Genomic DNA, 17,964 nt, shown 5'->3' with positions numbered 1-17,964 from the left:
TGTATGAACTTTTCTGTTCACCCTTGTTCTGACCCATTTGTCTGCCTTCTTTCCCAATTCTTGGGGAGAGGTCAGATCAGAGTCTACCAGGTACTGGTGCAACAAATCAGACACACAATTATTAAGTATATGCTCTCTCAGGATTGTGTTATACAGGCTTTCATAATCAGTAACTTTACTGCCATGTAACCACCCCTCCAAGGCCTTCACTGAATGGTCAATGAAATCAACCCAGTCTTGTGAAGACTCCTTTTTGGTCTCTCTGAACTTTATCCTGTACTGTTCAGTGGTTAAGCCATAACCATCCAGGAGTGCATTCTTAAGAACTGTAAAATTATTGGCATCACTTTCTTTCACAGTAAGGAGTCTATCCCTACCCTTTCCACTAAATGATAGCCATAGGATAGCAGCCCACTGCTTTTGAGGGACATCCTGTACAGCACAGGCCCTCTCAAGTGCAGCAAACCACTTGTTAATGTCATCCCCCTCCTTATAAGGGGGAACTATCTTATGCAGATTCCTGGAATCATGCTCTTTTGCAGGATGACTATGGGGAATACTGCTGCTGCCACCATGGGTATCTAAACCCAACTTCTGTCTTTCCTTCTCTAATTCTAAAGACTGTCTATCCAAATCCAGCTGTTGCTTCTTGAGCTTCAGTCTGGTTTGTTCCACTCTCAATCTATTGAGCTCCCTTTCTAACAATCTGTCATCAGGGTGGGTGGGAGGGACATTTCTAGATACAGAGGTATGATGGGAATGAACAGAAGGAGACCTGTCCCTTACAGAGGGCACCCTAACAGCTTGGCTACCAGCATAATGTGAGATCACATCATCAGTATGGTGTGATTCAACCTCTGTACCAACTATGCTAGACTGTCTAGTAATGGGCAGGCTGAGAAGTTTCTTTCCTGAACCTTTTCCTGGGGGAGTCCCTGGATCAGATTGAGAACCATTAGCTACTTTTTCTACAGATTGGGCACTTATGGCCTTATCCTGTACTCTAAGCATATTAATTAACAGTTCTAAGGAAGGATTCTTCCCTACACTCAAGCCTCTCTCTATGCAGAGACTCCTTGCTCCTTTCCAGCTAAGGTGATCATATGCAAGTTTGGACAGTTCAACATTTTTTCCTGTGCCAGACATTTTTTAGAGAGAGTTAAAGTGATAGAAAAAGAGAAAAAAGTTTTCAGAACTTTTTGGAAAGACAGAAAAAAACTTTTTCAACTTTTAAGAACTTTTTGAAAGTTTCGAAGTACTTTTCAGCACTTAGAAAAGAGTGAAAAGAGGAAATGCAAAACTTTTTGGCTATGTGTATATACACTGACCTTGTTTTGTATATTTTTCTCTTATGAAAAGTACAATGACAAGAGTGGTAAGTAGTCTCAAAGCACTTATCCCACCACTGCACAACCAATGTAGGAGGCTGGACTGGCTTGTAGTGAGTACCAAGGGGTACTTGCACCTTGCACCAGGCCCAGTTATCCCTTATTAGTGTATAGGGTGTCTAGCAGCTTAGGCTGATAGATAATGGTAGCTTAGCAAAGCAGCTCAGGCTGAACTAGGAGACGTGTGAAGCTACTACAGTACCACTTAGTGTCATATGCACAATATCATAAGAAAACACAATACACAGTTATACTAAAAATAAAGGTACTTTATTTTTATGACAATATGCCAAAGTATCTTAGAGTGTACCCTCAGTAAGAGGATAGGAAATATACACAAGATATATATACACAATAGCAAAAATATGCAGTATAGTCTTAGAAAACAGTGCAAACAATGTATAATTACAATAGGATGCAATGGGGAAACATAGGGATAGGGGCAACACAAACCATATACTCCAAAAGTGGAATGTGAACCACGAATGGACCCCAAACCTATGTGACCTTGTAGAGGGTCGCTGGGACTATTAGAAAATAGTGAGAGTTAGAAAAATAACCCTCCCCAAGACCCTGAAAAGTGAGTGCAAAGTGCACCAAAGTTCCCCTAAGGACAAAATAGTCGTGTTAGAGGGAGAATGCAAGGAAAACACAAATCAGCAATGCAACAACGATGGATTCCTGTCTGAAGGTACCTGTGGAACAAGGGGACCAAGTCCAAAAGTCACAAGCAGCTCGGAGATGGGCAGATGCCCAAGAAATGCCAGCGGTTGGTGCAAAGAAGCTCTTACTAGGCTGAAGAACTGTGAATACTGCAGGAACGACAAGGGCTAGAGACTTCCCCTTTGGAGGATGGATCCCCCACGCCTTGGAGAGTCGTGCAGAAGTGTTTTCCCGCCGGATGGACGCCAACAAGCCTTGCTACACGCAAATCGTGCGTTTGGCGTTTTTGGACGCTGCTGGGGCCCAGGAGGGACCAGGAGGTCGCAAATTGGACCTGCAGAGAGAGGGGACGTCGAGCAAGACAAGGAGCCCTCATTGAAGCAGGTAGCACCCGGAGAAGTGCCAGAAACAGGCACTACGAGGATGCGTGAAACGGTGCTCGCCGAAGTTGCACAAAGGAGTCCCACGTCGCCGGAGACCAACTTAGAAAGTCGTGCAAGGCAGGTTAGAGTGCCGTGGACCCAGGCTTGGCTGTGCACACAGGATTTCCGCCGGAAGTGCACAGGGGCCGGAGAAGCTTGCAAAGTCGCGGTTCCCAGCAATGCAGCCCAGCGAGGTGAGGCAAGGACTTACCTCCACCAAACTTGGGCTGAAGAGTCACTGGACTGTGGGGGTCACTTGGACGGTGTCGCTGGATTCGAGGGACCTCGCTCGTCGTGCTGAGAGGAGACCCAAGGGACCGGAGATGCAGCTTTTTGGTGCCTGCGGTTGCAGGGGGAAGATTCCGTCGACCCACGGGAGATTTCTTCGGAGCTTCTGGTGCAGAGAGGAGGCAGGCTACCCCCACAGCATGCACAAGCAGGAAAACAGTCGAGAAGGCGGCAGGATCAGCGTTACAGAGTTGCAGTAGTCGTCTTTGCTACTATGTTGCAGGTTTGCAGGCTTCCAGCGCGGTCAGCGGTCGATTCCTTATCAGAAGGTGAAGAGGGAGATGCAGAGGAACTCGGCTGAGCTCATGCATTCGTTATCTGAAGTTTCCCCAGAGACAGAGACCCTAAATAGCCAGAAAAGAGGGTTTGGCTACCTAGGAGAGAGGAAAGGCTACTAACACCTGAAGGAGCCTATCAGCAGGAGTCTCTGACGTCACCTGGTGGCACTGGCCACTCAGAGCAGTCCAGTGTGCCAGCAGCACCTCTGTTTCCAAGATGGCAGAGGTCTGGAGCACACTGGAGGAGCTCTGGACACCTCCCAGGGGAGGTGCAGGTCAGGGGAGTGGTCACTCCCCTTTCCTTTGTCCAGTTTCGCGCCAGAGCAGGGGCTAAGGGGTCCCTGAACCGGTGTAGACTGGCTTATGCAGAATTCGGCACATCTGTGCCCAACAAAGCATTTCCAGAGGCTGGGGGAGGCTACTCCTCCCCTGCCTTCACACCATTTTCCAAAGGGAGAGGGTGTCACACCCTCTCTCAGAGGAAGTTCTTTGTTCTGCCATCCTGGGCCAGGCCTGGCTGGACCCCAGGAGGGCAGCTGCCTGTCTGAGGGGTTGGCAGCAGCAGCAGCTGCAGTGAAACCCCAGGAAGGTCAGTCTGGCAGTACCAGGGTCTGTGCTACAGACCACTGGGATCATGGAATTGTACCAACAATGCCAGGATGGCATAGAGGGGGCAATTCCATGATCATAGACATGTTACATGGCCATATTCGGAGTTACCATGGTGAAGCTACATATAGGTAGTGACCTATATGTAGTGCACGCGTGTAATGGTGTCCCCGCACTCACAAAGTTCAGTGAATTGGCTCTGAACAATGTGGGGGCACCTTGGCTAGTGCCAGGGTGCCCTCACACTAAGTAACTTTGCACCTAACCTTTACCAGGTAAAGGTTAGACATATAGGTGACTTATAAGTTACTTAAGTGCAGTGAAAAATGGCTGTGAAATAACGTGGACGTTATTTCACTCAGGCTGCAGTGGCAGGCCTGTGTAAGAATTGTCAGAGCTCCCTATGGGTGGCAAAAGAAATGCTGCAGCCCATAGGGATCTCCTGGAACCCCAATACCCTGGGTACCTCAGTACCATATACTAGGGAATTATAAGGGTGTTCCAGTAAGCCAATGTAAATTGGTAAAAATGGTCACTAGCCTGTCAGTGACAATTTGAAAGTAATGAGAGAGCATAACCACTGAGGTTCTGGTTAGCAGAGCCTCAGTGAGACAGTTAGGCACCACACAGGGAACATATACATGCACACCTATGAGCACTGGGGCCCTGTGTGACAGGGTCCCAGTGACACATACATATAGGCCACAAACCTATGAGCACTGGGGTCCTGACTAGCAGGATCCCAGTGACACATAACAACCATACTGAAAACATGGTGTTTTCACTATGAGCACTGAGGCCTGGCTATCAGGATCCCAGTGAGACAGTGAAAACAGTGACAAACACCCTGACATACACTCACAAACAGGCCAAAAGTGGGGGTAACAAGGCTAGAAAGAGGCTACCTTCTCACAACTAGGAGACGTGTGAAGCTACCACAGTACCACTTAGTGTCATATGCACAATATCATAAGAAAACACAATACACAGTTATACTAAAAATAAAGGTACTTTATTTTTATGACAATATGCCAAAGTATCTTAGAGTGTACCCTCAGTAAGAGGATAGGAAATATACACAAGATATATATACACAATAGCAAAAATATGCAGTATAGTCTTAGAAAACAGTGCAAACAATGTATAGTTACAATAGGATGCAATGGGGAAACATAGGGATAGGGGCAACACAAACCATATACTCCAGAAGTGGAATGCGAATCACGAATGGACCCCAAACCTATGTGACCTTGTAGAGGGTCGCTGGGACTATTAGAAAATAGTGAGAGTTAGAAAAATAACCCTGCCCAAGACCCTGAAAAGTGAGTGCAAAGTGCACTAAAGTTCCCCTAAGGACAAAATAGTCGTGTTAGAGGGAGAATGCAAGGAAAACACAAATCAGCAATGCAACAACGATGGATTCCTGTCTGAAGGTACCTGTGGAGCAAGGGGACCAAGTCCAAAAGTCACAAGCAGCTCGGAGATGGGCAGATGCCCAAGAAATGCCAGCGGTTGGTGCAAAGAAGCTCTTACTAGGCTGAAGAACTGTGAATACTGCAGGAACGACAAGGGCTAGAGACTTCCCCTTTGGAGGATGGATCCCCCACGCCTTGGAGAGTCGTGCAGAAGTGTTTTCCCGCCGGATGGACGCCAACAAGCCTTGCTACACGCAAATCGTGCGTTTGGCGTTTTTGGACGCTGCTGGGGCCCAGGAGGGACCAGGAGGTCGCAAATTGGACCTGCAGAGAGAGGGGACGTCGAGCAAGACAAGGAGCCCTCACTGAAGCAGGTAGCACCCGGAGAAGTGCCAGAAACAGGCACTACGAGGATGCGTGAAACGGTGCTCGCCGAAGTTGCACAAAGGAGTCCCACGTCGCCGGAGACCAACTTAGAAAGTCGTGCAATGCAGGTTAGAGTGCCGTGGACCCAGGCTTGGCTGTGCACGAAGGATTTCCGCCGGAAGTGCACAGGGGCCGGAGAAGCTTGCAAAGTCGCGGTTCCCAGCAATGCAGCCCAGCGAGGTGAGGCAAGGACTTACCTCCACCAAACTTGGGCTGAAGAGTCACTGGACTGTGGGGGTCACTTGGACGGTGTCGCTGGATTCGAGGGACCTCGCTCGTCGTGCTGAGAGGAGACCCAAGGGACCGGAGATGCAGCTTTTTGGTGCCTGCGGTTGCAGGGGGAAGATTCCGTCGACCCACGGGAGATTTCTTCGGAGCTTCTGGTGCAGAGAGGAGGCAGACTACCCCCACAGCATGCACAAGCAGGAAAACAGTCGAGAAGGCGGCAGGATCAGCGTTACAGAGTTGCAGTAGTCGTCTTTGCTACTATGTTGCAGGTTTGCAGGCTTCCAGCGCGGTCAGCGGTCGATTCCTTATCAGAAGGTGAAGAGGGAGATGCAGAGGAACTCGGCTGAGCTCATGCATTCGTTATCTAAAGTTTCCCCAGAGACAGAGACCCTAAATAGCCAGAAAAGAGGGTTTGGCTACCTAGGAGAGAGGAAAGGCTACTAACACCTGAAGGAGCCTATCACAAGGAGTCTCTGACGTCACCTGGTGGCACTGGCCACTCAGAGCAGTCCAGTGTGCCAGCAGCACCTCTGTTTCCAAGATGGCAGAGGTCTGGAGCACACTGGAGGAGCTCTGGACACCTCCCAGGGGAGGTGCAGGTCAGGGGAGTGGTCACTCCCCTTTCCTTTGTCCAGTTTCGTGCCAGAGCAGGGGCTAAGGGGTCCCTGAACCGGTGTAGACTGGCTTATGCAGAATTGGGCACCTCTGTGCCCAACAAAGCATTTCCAGAGGCTGGGGGAGGCTACTCCTCCCCTGCCTTCACACCATTTTCCAAAGGGAGAGGGGGTCACACCCTCTCTCAGAGGAAGTTCTTTGTTCTGCCATCCTGGGCCAGGCCTGGCTGGACCCCAGGAGGGCAGATGCCTGTCTGAGGGGTTGGCAGCAGCAGCAGCTGCAGAGAAACCCCAGGAAGGGCAGTCTGGCAGTACCAGGGTCTGTGCTACAGACCACTGGGATTATGGAATTGTACCAACAATGCCAGGATGGCATAGAGGGGGCAATTCCATGATCATAGACATGTTACATGGCCATATTCGGAGTTACCATGGTGAAGCTACATATAGGTAGTGACCTATATGTAGTGCACGCGTGTAATGGTGTCCCCGTACTCACAAAGTTCAGTGAATTGGCTCTGAACAATGTGGGGGCACCTTGGCTAGTGCCAGGGTGCCCTCACACTAAGTAACTTTGCACCTAACCTTTACCAGGTAAAGGTTAGACATATAGGTGACTTATAAGTTACTTAAGTGCAGTGTAAAATGGCTGTGAAATAACGTGGACGTTATTTCACTCAGGCTGCAGTGGCAGGCCTGTGTAAGAATTGTCAGAGCTCCCTATGGGTGGCAAAAGAAATGCTGCAGCCCATAGGGATCTCCTGGAACCCCAATACCCTGGGTACCTCAGTACCATATACTAGGGGATTATAAGGGTGTTCCAGTAAGCCAATGTAAATTGGTAAAAATGGTCACTAGCCTGTCAGTGACAATTTGGAAAGAAATGAGAGAGCATAACCACTGAGGTTCTGATTAGCAGAGCCTCAGTGAGACAGTTAGTCACTACACAGGTAACACATACAGGCACACTTATGAGCACTGGGGCCCTGGGTTACCAGGGTCCCAGTGACACATACAACTAAAACAACATATATACAGTGAAAAATGGGGGTAACATGCCAGGCAAGATGGTACTTTCCTACACACGGGTACTGCCAAACCAGCTCTCTGGGGTTTTCTCTGCAGCTGCAGCTGCTGCCAACCCTCAGACAGGTTTCTGCCCTCCTGGGGTCTGGGCAGCCCAGTCCCAGGAAGGCAGAACAAAGGATTTCCTCTGAGAGGGTGTTACACCCTCTCCCTTTGGAAATAGGTGTTAAGGGCCCGAGAGGAGTAGCCTCTCCTGGCCTCTGGGAATGCTTTGATGGGCACAGATGGTGCCCTCCTTGCATAAGCCAGTCTACACCGGTTCAGGGATCCCCCAGCCCATGCTCTGGTGCAAAACTGGACAAAGGAAAGGGGAGTGGTGTAGGAGGCTGGACTGGCTTGTAGTGAGTACCAAGGGGTACTTGCACCTTGCACCAGGCCCAGTTATCCCTTATTAGTGTATAGGGTGTCTAGCAGCTTAGGCTGATAGATAATGGTAGCTTAGCAGAGCAGCTTAGGCTGAACTAGGAGACGTGTGAAGCTACCACAGTACCACTTAGTGTCATATGCACAATATCATAAGAAAACACAATACACAGTTATACTAAAAATAAAGGTACTTTATTTTTATGACAATATGCCAAAGTATCTTAGAGTGTACCCTCAGTGAGAGGATAGGAAATATACACAAGATATATATACACAATAGCAAAAATATGCAGTATAGTCTTAGAAAACAGTGCAAACAATGTATAGTTACAATAGGATGCAATGGGGAAACATAGGGATAGGGGCAACACAAACCATATACTCCAGAAGTGGAATGCGAACCACGAATGGACCCCAAACCTATGTGACCTTGTAGAGGGTCGCTGGGACTATTGGAAAATAGTGAGAGTTAGAAAAATAACCCTCCCCAAGACCCTGAAAAGTGAGTGCAAAGTGCACTAAAGTTCCCCTAAGGACAAAATAGTCGTGTTAGAGGGAGAATGCAAGGAAAACACAAATCAGCAATGCAACAACGATGGATTCCTGTCTGAAGGTACCTGTGGAGCAAGGGGACCAAGTCCAAAAGTCACAAGCAGCTCGGAGATGGGCAGATGCCCAAGAAATGCCAGCGGTTGGTGCAAAGAAGCTCTTACTAGGCTGAAGAACTGTGAATACTGCAGGAACGACAAGGGCTAGAGACTTCCCCTTTGGAGGATGGATCCCCCACGCCTTGGAGAGTCGTGCAGAAGTGTTTTCCCGCCGGATGGACGCCAACAAGCCTTGCTACACGCAAATCGTGCGTTTGGCGTTTTTGGACGCTGCTGGGGCCCAGGAGGGACCAGAAGGTCGCAAATTGGACCTGCAGAGAGAGGGGACGTCGAGCAAGACAAAGAGCCCTCACTGAAGCAGGTAGCACCCGGAGAAGTGCCAGAAACAGGCACTACGAGGATGCGTGAAACGGTGCTCGCCGAAGTTGCACAAAGGAGTCCCACGTCGCCGGAGACCAACTTAGAAAGTCGTGCAATGCAGGTTAGAGTGCCGTGGACCCAGGCTTGGCTGTGCACACAGGATTTCCGCCGGAAGTGCACAGGGGCCGGAGAAGCTTGCAAAGTCGCGGTTCCCAGCAATGCAGCCCAGCGAGGTGAGGCAAGGACTTACCTCCACCAAACTTGGGCTGAAGAGTCACTGTACTGTGGGGGTCACTTGGACGGTGTCGCTGGATTCGAGGGACCTCGCTCGTCGTGCTGAGAGGAGACCCAAGGGACCGGAGATGCAGCTTTTTGGTGCCTGCGGTTGCAGGGGGAAGATTCCGTCGACCCACGGGAGATTTCTTCGGAGCTTCTGGTGCAGAGAGGAGGCAGGCTACCCCCACAGCATGCACAAGCAGGAAAACAGTCGAGAAGGCGGCAGGATCAGCGTTACAGAGTTGCAGTAGTCGTCTTTGCTACTATGTTGCAGGTTTGCAGGCTTCCAGCGCGGTCAGCGGTCGATTCCTTATCAGAAGGTGAAGAGGGAGATGCAGAGGAACTCGGCTGAGCTCATGCATTCGTTATCTAACGTTTCCCCAGAGACAGAGACCCTAAATAGCCAGAAAAGAGGGTTTGGCTACCTAGGAGAGAGGAAAGGCTACTAACACCTGAAGGAGCCTATCACAAGGAGTCTCTGACGTCACCTGGTGGCACTGGCCACTCAGAGCAGTCCAGTGTGCCAGCAGCACCTCTGTTTCCAAGATGGCAGAGGTCTGGAGCACACTGGAGGAGCTCTGGACACCTCCCAGGGGAGGTGCAGGTCAGGGGAGTGGTCACTCCCCTTTCCTTTGTCCAGTTTCGCGCCAGAGCAGGGGCTAAGGGGTCCCTGAACCGGTGTAGACTGGCTTATGCAGAATTGGGCACCTCTGTGCCCAACAAAGCATTTCCAGAGGCTGGGGGAGGCTACTCCTCCCCTGCCTTCACACCATTTTCCAAAGGGAGAGGGTGTCACACCCTCTCTCAGAGGAAGTTCTTTGTTCTGCCATCCTGGGCCAGGCCTGGCTGGACCCCAGGAGGGCAGATGCCTGTCTGAGGGGTTGGCAGCAGCAGCAGCTGCAGAGAAACCCCAGGAAGGGCAGTCTGGCAGTACCAGGGTCTGTGCTACAGACCACTGGGATCATGGAATTGTACCAACAATGCCAGGATGGCATAGAGGGGGCAATTCCATGATCATAGACATGTTACATGGCCATATTCGGAGTTACCATGGTGAAGCTACATATAGGTAGTGACCTATATGTAGTGCACGCGTGTAATGGTGTCCCCGCACTCACAAAGTTCAGTGAATTGGCTCTGAACAATGTGGGGGCACCTTGGCTAGTGCCAGGGTGCCCACACACTAAGTAACTTTGCACCTAACCTTTACCAGGTAAAGGTTAGACATATAGGTGACTTATAAGTTACTTAAGTGCAGTGTAAAATGGCTGTGAAATAACGTGGACGTTATTTCACTCAGGCTGCAGTGGCAGGCCTGTGTAAGAATTGTCAGAGCTCCCTATGGGTGGCAAAAGAAATGCTGCAGCCCATAGGGATCTCCTGGAACCCCAATACCCTGGGTACCTCAGTACCATATACTAGGGAATTATAAGGGTGTTCCAGTAAGCCAATGTAAATTGGTAAAATTGGTCACTAGCCTGTTAGTGACAATTTGGAAAGCAATGAGAGAGCATAACCACTGAGGTTCTGATTAGCAGAGCCTCAGTGAGACAGTTAGTCACTACACAGGTAACACATACAGGCACACTTATGAGCACTGGGGCCCTGGGTTACCAGGGTCCCAGTGACACATACAACTAAAACAACATATATACAGTGAAAAATGGGGGTAACATGCCAGGCAAGATGGTACTTTCCTACAAGTGGCCACTCCCCTGTCCATCACCACCAAAGGGGTGGTGCCCAGAGCTCCTCCAGTGTGTCCCAGAGCTCTGCCATCTTGAATGCAGAGGTGTGAGGGCACAATGGAGACCTCTGAGTGGCCAGTGCCAGCAGGTGACGTCAGAGACCCCTCCTGATAGGTTCTTACCTGGTTAGGTAGCCAATCCTCCTTTGAGGGCTATTTAGGGTCTCTCCCGTGGGTTCCTCTTCAGATAACAAATACAAGAGCTCACCAGAGTTCCTCTGCACTTCTCTCTTCGACTTCTGCCAAGGATCGACCGCTGTCTGCTCCAGGACACCTGCAAATTCACGACAAAGTAGCAAGAAGACTACCAGCAACATTGTATCGCCTAATCCTGCCGGCTTTCTCGACTGTTTCCTGGTGGTGCATGCTCTGAGGGCTGTCTGCCTTCACCCTTCACTGGAAGCCAAGAAGAAATCTCCCGTGGGTTGACTGAATCTTCCCCCTGCTACCGCAGGCACCAAATTTCTGCATCACCAGTCCTCTGGGTCTCCTCTCATCTTGACGAGCATGGTCCCTGGAACACAGGAGCTGGATCCAAGTGACCCCGACAGTCCAGTGGTCCTTCTGTCCAAATTTGGTGGAGGTAAGTCCTTGCCTCCCCACTACAGACAGTAATCCTGTGTGCTGCGTTATCTGCAACTGCTAAGGCTTCTGTACCCTTTTGCAAGGAATCCTTTGTGCACAGCACAGCCCATGTCCCCAGCACTCCGTCCTGCATTGCTCAACTCACTGAGTTGACCACCGGCTTCGTGGGACCCCCCTTTGTAGTGTTGAGATGACCGCTTTGCTCAGATTTCTTAAATGCCTGTTAAAGTGCTTCTGCGGGTGCTGCCTGCTTCTGCGTGGGCTCTTTCTGTTGCTGAGCACCCCTTCTGTCTCCTCCTCCAAGGGGCGACCTCCTGGTCCTTCCAGGGCCCTGGCAGCACCCATAATCTTCAACCGCCACTCTTGCAGCTAGCAAGGCTTGTTTGTGGTCTTTCTACGTGGAAATAACTCTGCACCCTCTAGCACGCCGTGGGACATATTCTGACCAAAGGAGAAGTTCCTGGCACCTTCCATTGTTGCAGAATCTTCGGCTTCTTCCAGCTAGAGGCAGCCCTTTTGCACCTTCATCCGGGGTTTAGTGGGTTCAAGCCCCCCCCGGACACTTGCGTGACTCTTGGACTTGGTCCCCTTCCTTTGCAGGTCCTCAGGTCCAGGAATCTCTACTGCCTTTCTGGGGTAGTAGGGTAACTTTACTCCTACTTTTCTGGCTCTTGGCGTGGGGAATCTTGGACATCCTTAGTGTTTTCTTACACTCCCAGTGACCCTCTACACACTACACTAAGCCAGGGGCCCCTAAGTGGTTCGCATTCCACTTTCTTAGTATATGGTTTGTGTTGCCCCCTTAATCTGTCTCACCTTATTGTTTAATGTAGAATGATGTGTGACACAGTCTAGTCTTTTGTCCTGATCTTTGTTGTTACCTTCAAACTTACTCTCTCGGTCATAATTTCTGGCTCTTTTGTTTGCATCTTTGACTAATCTCTCAGGATAGCCCAGACTGAGTCATTTACGTTTCAAAATTTCTGCATGTTGAAGTAATTCTCTAATTCTTGCCTACATCAAGTCTTTCCTTTATGAAATGAGTCTGCCCTCTCTTTGGGACTCACCAGGCACAGCCAAGCTAGTTCCCCGCTCCTTGATCAAAGATCATTTAAAAGAGCATCTCTGGCTGAGGGAACTGAAATGTGTCAAAGCGCGGAACTTGGCAGATCTGTTCCTGGATATATCGGTTGAGCCTTCTTATGAATTTGTTTTGCCACTCTCCCTGGCTCTACCCCATTACAACTCTATTTAAAATGGAGGTATGGGGTTCTCCCAGTGAACAGCTTCTGTGTGAAGTGGGGTGTGAAGTATTGCAGCTCAAGCATGTGACCCTCTTGTAAAGAAACTTTCCATCATTTCCCTTTTTTCTGCCCTGCTTATGCTAGGCCACAAAAGCAATGGTTAAAACCATTGTGCAATCTCCTGGGCTTCCAGCAATATGCGCCTGCACTACGCACTTTAGGTTTTGACACCAGAGAGGTGATTGTGGTCGCAATGACCATGGTCCTGCATGCTGCATGGCTTTCCCTTATTCGTAGTGCCCAGTAACGAAGCATTGATGTGGCCTTCCTGGATTCTTTAATACGTTGTGCTTATACTCCTGATGCTATTTTCCTGTATTTTTGATGTCTGTTGTTTTCATATTGCCAGAAGTTTTTCCCTGCCTACTTTTGCTGCATTTTTTTGGTTTTTTTTTTTCTGCACTTCGTGCTGCCTTGTATTTTATTTACTCTGTGCCAATGTATGTTTACGGCATCAACATTCTGTATGCTATGATTGGTGTAGATTGTTATCAAGTTATCTTTTAATGATTTTATCCTGTTCTTATTCTCTTATTTGTATTCTTTGATGTATGGTGTTTTATGGATTTTTATATCCGAAATAAACAATTTTGATGTTGATAATATAATGGAATAAACAAGATTACAAGTCCCAGAATTTAAAGGAAAAAAATGGACTAGAGAAAGACATCACACATAGACCTAGAAAACTTGGCAGGGCTGTAGGATGTTAGTCAATACCTTTCTGTCTGTGTTAATATTTAAAAAGTTGCTGTTGATGTGCACAAGGATACGTTCATATTTAAAAATAAAATTGTGTCAGTATTATCAAATTCACCCATCATGAACTCTAGATCAACCCTGACTCGGAAATATGTGTCAGGCAGACTCTGAGACCTAGGTCTCAGGTTACTTATTGACAGGTCACAGGTGGGTTGACATGAAGCCGGCAGACAATCGTTTGAACAGGAAACAGATCAATCCCACAGATAGGCGCAGTGACACCACAATGGTCCAAGGAGATTGGCCCAATTAAAGCACGCATAGCCAAAGAGGTACGCACGTTCCCAAAAACCATAAAGTCAGATGCCACATGCAGTTAGGAACATTCAGGCAATCAGAACACGACACACACAGTAACACACAGCAATCACGCGCCCCTCATGCCGGACATCTGAACATGTTACCCACTGGCCCTCATTGTTTCCATGCAAAGTCCAGGCCCACCTGCATTTGTTATGAGGGACCTTATTCATGTCTCCAAGACAGCGGCCTACATTCTTTACCTAAAAAGAGATGATGAAATTGTTTCATGATGCCCAGAGAAATCTATAAAACATCGCTCAGATCAATTGTACTTTGAGACAGACCTCAGATCCTGTTTCTGTAACTGTTCTCCCGGCCGTATTATTTAATTAAACTAACGGTTCCTGTTTTGCCAGACTTGCATTGTCTTTTGTTGTTTAAGATAAATGCACAATCGAGCAACATCTGCAGTGCTCAAGCACTCTTCATATACAAATTCCACCTTTAAGCTGGTTTGAAAATGGCATAGGCCTATGACCTTCAAGACTACAACTCATTATGAGACCTAGGACTTAGGAAGCTCTTTTCTGTGCAAACTGCCTCCATCTGGGCAGATCTTCCTCTGGACATTTAAAGCTACAACAGTTGTCCTTTGTAGTCACCTGCTAGATATATTTTAAGATCACCAGTGCTAAAGGACACATTTCGAATGGTTTGCACTATTGCAGTGCTCTCAGACAGTCAGTATAACAATATATATATCTACATTATGGGGGTCATTCTGACCCAAGCGGGCGGCGGGAGCCGCCCGCCTGGCGGGAACCGCCGAATGACCGCGGTCAAAAGACCGCGGCGGCCATTCTGGCTTTCCCGCTGGGCCGGCGGGCGACCGCCAGAAGGCCGCCTGCCGGCCCAGCGGGAAAGCCCCTGCAACAATGAAGCCGGCTCCGAATGGAGCCGGCGGAGTTGTAGGGGTGCGACGGGTGCAGTGGCACCCGTCGTGCAGACACTGAAAATCTTTATGGGGCCCTGTTAGGGGGCCCCTGCACTGCCCACGCCAGTGGCATGGGCAGTGCAGGGGCCCCCAGGGGCCCCACGACACCTGTTCCCGCCATCCTGTTCCTGGCGGTAAAAACGGCCAGGAACAGGATGGCGGGAAGGGGGTCGGAATCCCCATGGATTCCCTGGGCCAGGGGTAAACCGGCGGGAAACCGCCAGTTGCCCTTTTCTGACCGCGGCTTTACCGCCGCGGTCAGAATAGCCCAGGAAGCACCGCCAGCCTGTTGGCGGTGCTTCCACGGAATGACCCCCTATATGCCAGCATGGATTTACATTTTATATAACAACCAGTCAACAACGTGGATCTAGAAATATACTTCATGTTATAGTTAATAAAACCAAAAGCACAAACAAACACACCATATTGACCCTAATGCACTGGGAAATGGCCCTCACTTAATAAACATAAAAATTATGTAAGTCACATCTGTACACTGGCTAATATTACTACCGTAGATGTACAGTGCTGAAAAAGAACAAAAAATAAAACAGAGTTAATCACATTGCTAACATATGCTATTGTTTGGCTTCCATCGAAAGGTCTCCATACTTCTCTTCTACATTTTTCAAAACCATCTGCAAAGTCACCAAAGATAGTACAGGGGCCATATGACACTGAAACAGTTTTCATCTTACTGTAAGTAGTCACAAAGGGGAAAATGTAAAAACTGATAGTCACAATGTCATTGTATACATTTATCAATAAAGGATCAACCTCACTGTAGTGCTGTGATACGAATAATTTTGTTTGACCAATGACTTTGTGTTTCACCACTGCGCATATTAGTTGCTCAATGCTCACCAGTAGCACATTATATGTTTTGTTCAATTTAGCCGCCTATTGGCTTTGACATTGCATTAGACATTACATTCTGTATTCTGCCTATTGGCTTTGACATGCTGTATTCAATTTAGCCGCCTATTGGCTGTGACATTGCATTAGCCATTACATTCTGTATTCTGCCTATTGGCTTTGACATGATATTCAGCTTAGCTGCCTATTGGCTTTGACATGATATTAGACATTGCATTTTATATTCAGCTCAGCTGCCTATTGGCTTTGACATGACATTAGACATTGCATTTGATATTTAGGTTAGCTGCCTATTGCCTTTAACGTGGAGTTAGACAATGCAGTTGAGAATCCAAGCTGTATTTTTCCAAGCTGTGTTTTGCCACAAGATGAACCAAACTGTTTTTCTCTCACTAGACTAGACCTGATAAGAGAGGGTACATTGGGTGTTGTTCCTTTCGGCTCGGGCTTGGGAAGAGGAGGAGTCTAGGAGATCTGGCCAGTCTCCAAAGGCTTGCGTAGTCTTCCCAGGTCTGAGAGGAGGGGGCACGCTTTTGTAACGGATGACACAGGCTTCAGAGAATTAGATTCGAATCTGCCTGACTTCGGACTGGAACTTGGCGCCAGTTGCCGGTCTCCCGTGTGGGTAGATTATCTCTTTCTCGCAGTTGACAGGAGTCATCAACTTGCAGACCCCAGAAAGATGAAGCTGTAAATAGTTTCTCACACGGTGAAGTATTTGTTTTGCTTTGCATTCAATATCTTATAAATATAACCTGCTGTGTACATTGCAAATATATTTTGTTTTCATTGAACGTGTGCTTGAAATCTATTAATTCGTCTCTTACGAACTTGTGGGTGAGGAAGAATTAACAACAATAAAAGTCTTCTTTGAACTCAGAAGTGCATTCTTGATATGTTCTGTAAGCTCTGATTAAGAGATAAGAAGGAAAGCAGAACAAGTGCATTTTGGTAAAAAAAAAAAGTCCTTTCTGATACTTTAGTTGACATAAATTGCTCTCGGCCTGGTTCACTAAAGGAATTATTATTACACATTCAGGTGTATGCCTGCAAAAACGTTTTTAAAACCCACCGAAGATTCCAGGAGTACCGCTGGAGGCTGCGGCAATCACAGATTCTCAGGAGTAGTTCTGAGATGATGTTGTGGATTCCAGTTTACTCAAATGAAAAGCTAATTTTCACCTGGGCAACTATGCATCATGTGCATTTACAGATGTGCATAGACCTGATGATGGCAGAGGGTCTCAGCAGCAAACCATGCACTGTCCTAGCACAATGTGTCTTCATCAGTTGTTTATCAGCATCTTCTGATCTTCTTGGAGGTAGCGCTGAAGAGAAACTGGTTGCTGCTTATTGGCGCTATACTATCCTTGCATTTCATTGTAAATCGCAGTTTTGTGATGTGGGCTGATATTGCGGTGAGAGAAGAACGCAGCACAGTTAGTAACAGCCATATAGGTAGCCTACAGAGAAACTTGCTGCTGAAAGCTGCTCGTTAAACAGATTGACAGTTTGACTGAGGAGGTAGAAGGGATTCTCACAAGGCCCACAAATCGCAAAACCGAAGATGCCCATATGTTAAGGGGAAGGTGCGTAAGTCAGGTGGGATTTCAACATCACGGGAGCTGCCTACTGCCCCCGGACCCCCAAGCCCAACAGCTGGCCACAGTCCTTCATGTCTCCTCAGTCCTTCAGCCGACCAGCCCCCCCGCCCCCGACCATCCTGCTTACCCACTGGACCTTGCGCCAGTCGATGTGCCCCTGTGGCAGCGCCACGCACAAGATCCTTTCGACTCCAAAGCTGCCGATCTACTGGAGCACCGCGCGCGGAGGATCTCCCTGCCTGGTTAACTCCCCGAGGATGTTATGAAATCTACACCCGGAACTGAGGCATAAAGTGCTGAGCTCTGCAATGAGCAGCGGCTCCCGTCTCTGAGCCTTGGACTCCGCCCGGGCACGACGCGAACCCATCGAACCCCCAGCACACATTCATGAACCTGGCAGCAGGGCACCGGGGGTCCGCTGAACACAAGCAACTCATTCCCTAGCGCAGGGTCAGTCGCGTCATTCACTCTCAGAGCTGACTGAGGGCTCGGAGGTGAGGGAGGGCACCAGCTCCAAAGCCTGGGCGACTTCCTGGGGCTATCCCCATCTCCGAGCCGTCCAAGACACCCTCCCTCCTCTACAAATACTACTAGGCACTCTCATTCCCCAGACAGGCTTAGTACCACCACATGGGCGTTTACGCCATGGTATCTGCAGGTAACCGCGCCTTTGTCCAATCAATGTAATTAACCCTTTGTCTACGTGAGACAGGTCCCCAAACTTAGGGCAGGCCAAGACGAAATCACTGGGTCCTTGGTTATTAAAGAGACCTTTTGGATTTGTTCCCAGCGGAACTCTCTCTCTGAAATACAGTCTGC

The 17,964-nt window shown here is 48.7% G+C and overlaps 1 protein-coding gene across 1 annotated transcript in view; it reads right to left on the bottom strand.

Moving 5' to 3' along the window:
• LOC138259489 (probable N-acetyltransferase camello) overlaps window positions 1-17,493 on the bottom strand; it is a 76,002-nt gene extending 58,509 nt beyond the window's left edge. Inside the window, exon 1 of the mRNA XM_069207297.1 lies at window positions 17,273-17,493. The gene's annotated coding sequence lies outside the window, so the exon portion shown is untranslated. The remainder of the gene's footprint in view (window positions 1-17,272) is intronic.
• Between the last annotated feature and the right edge of the window lie 471 nt (window positions 17,494-17,964).

Source organism: Pleurodeles waltl, chromosome 1_1 (assembly GCF_031143425.1).
Source record: "Pleurodeles waltl isolate 20211129_DDA chromosome 1_1, aPleWal1.hap1.20221129, whole genome shotgun sequence".
In the NCBI taxonomy this organism is placed as follows: domain Eukaryota; kingdom Metazoa; phylum Chordata; class Amphibia; order Caudata; family Salamandridae; genus Pleurodeles; species Pleurodeles waltl.
Note: the sequence above shows the minus strand (reverse complement) of the source record. Positions and strands in the feature narration are given on the sequence as shown.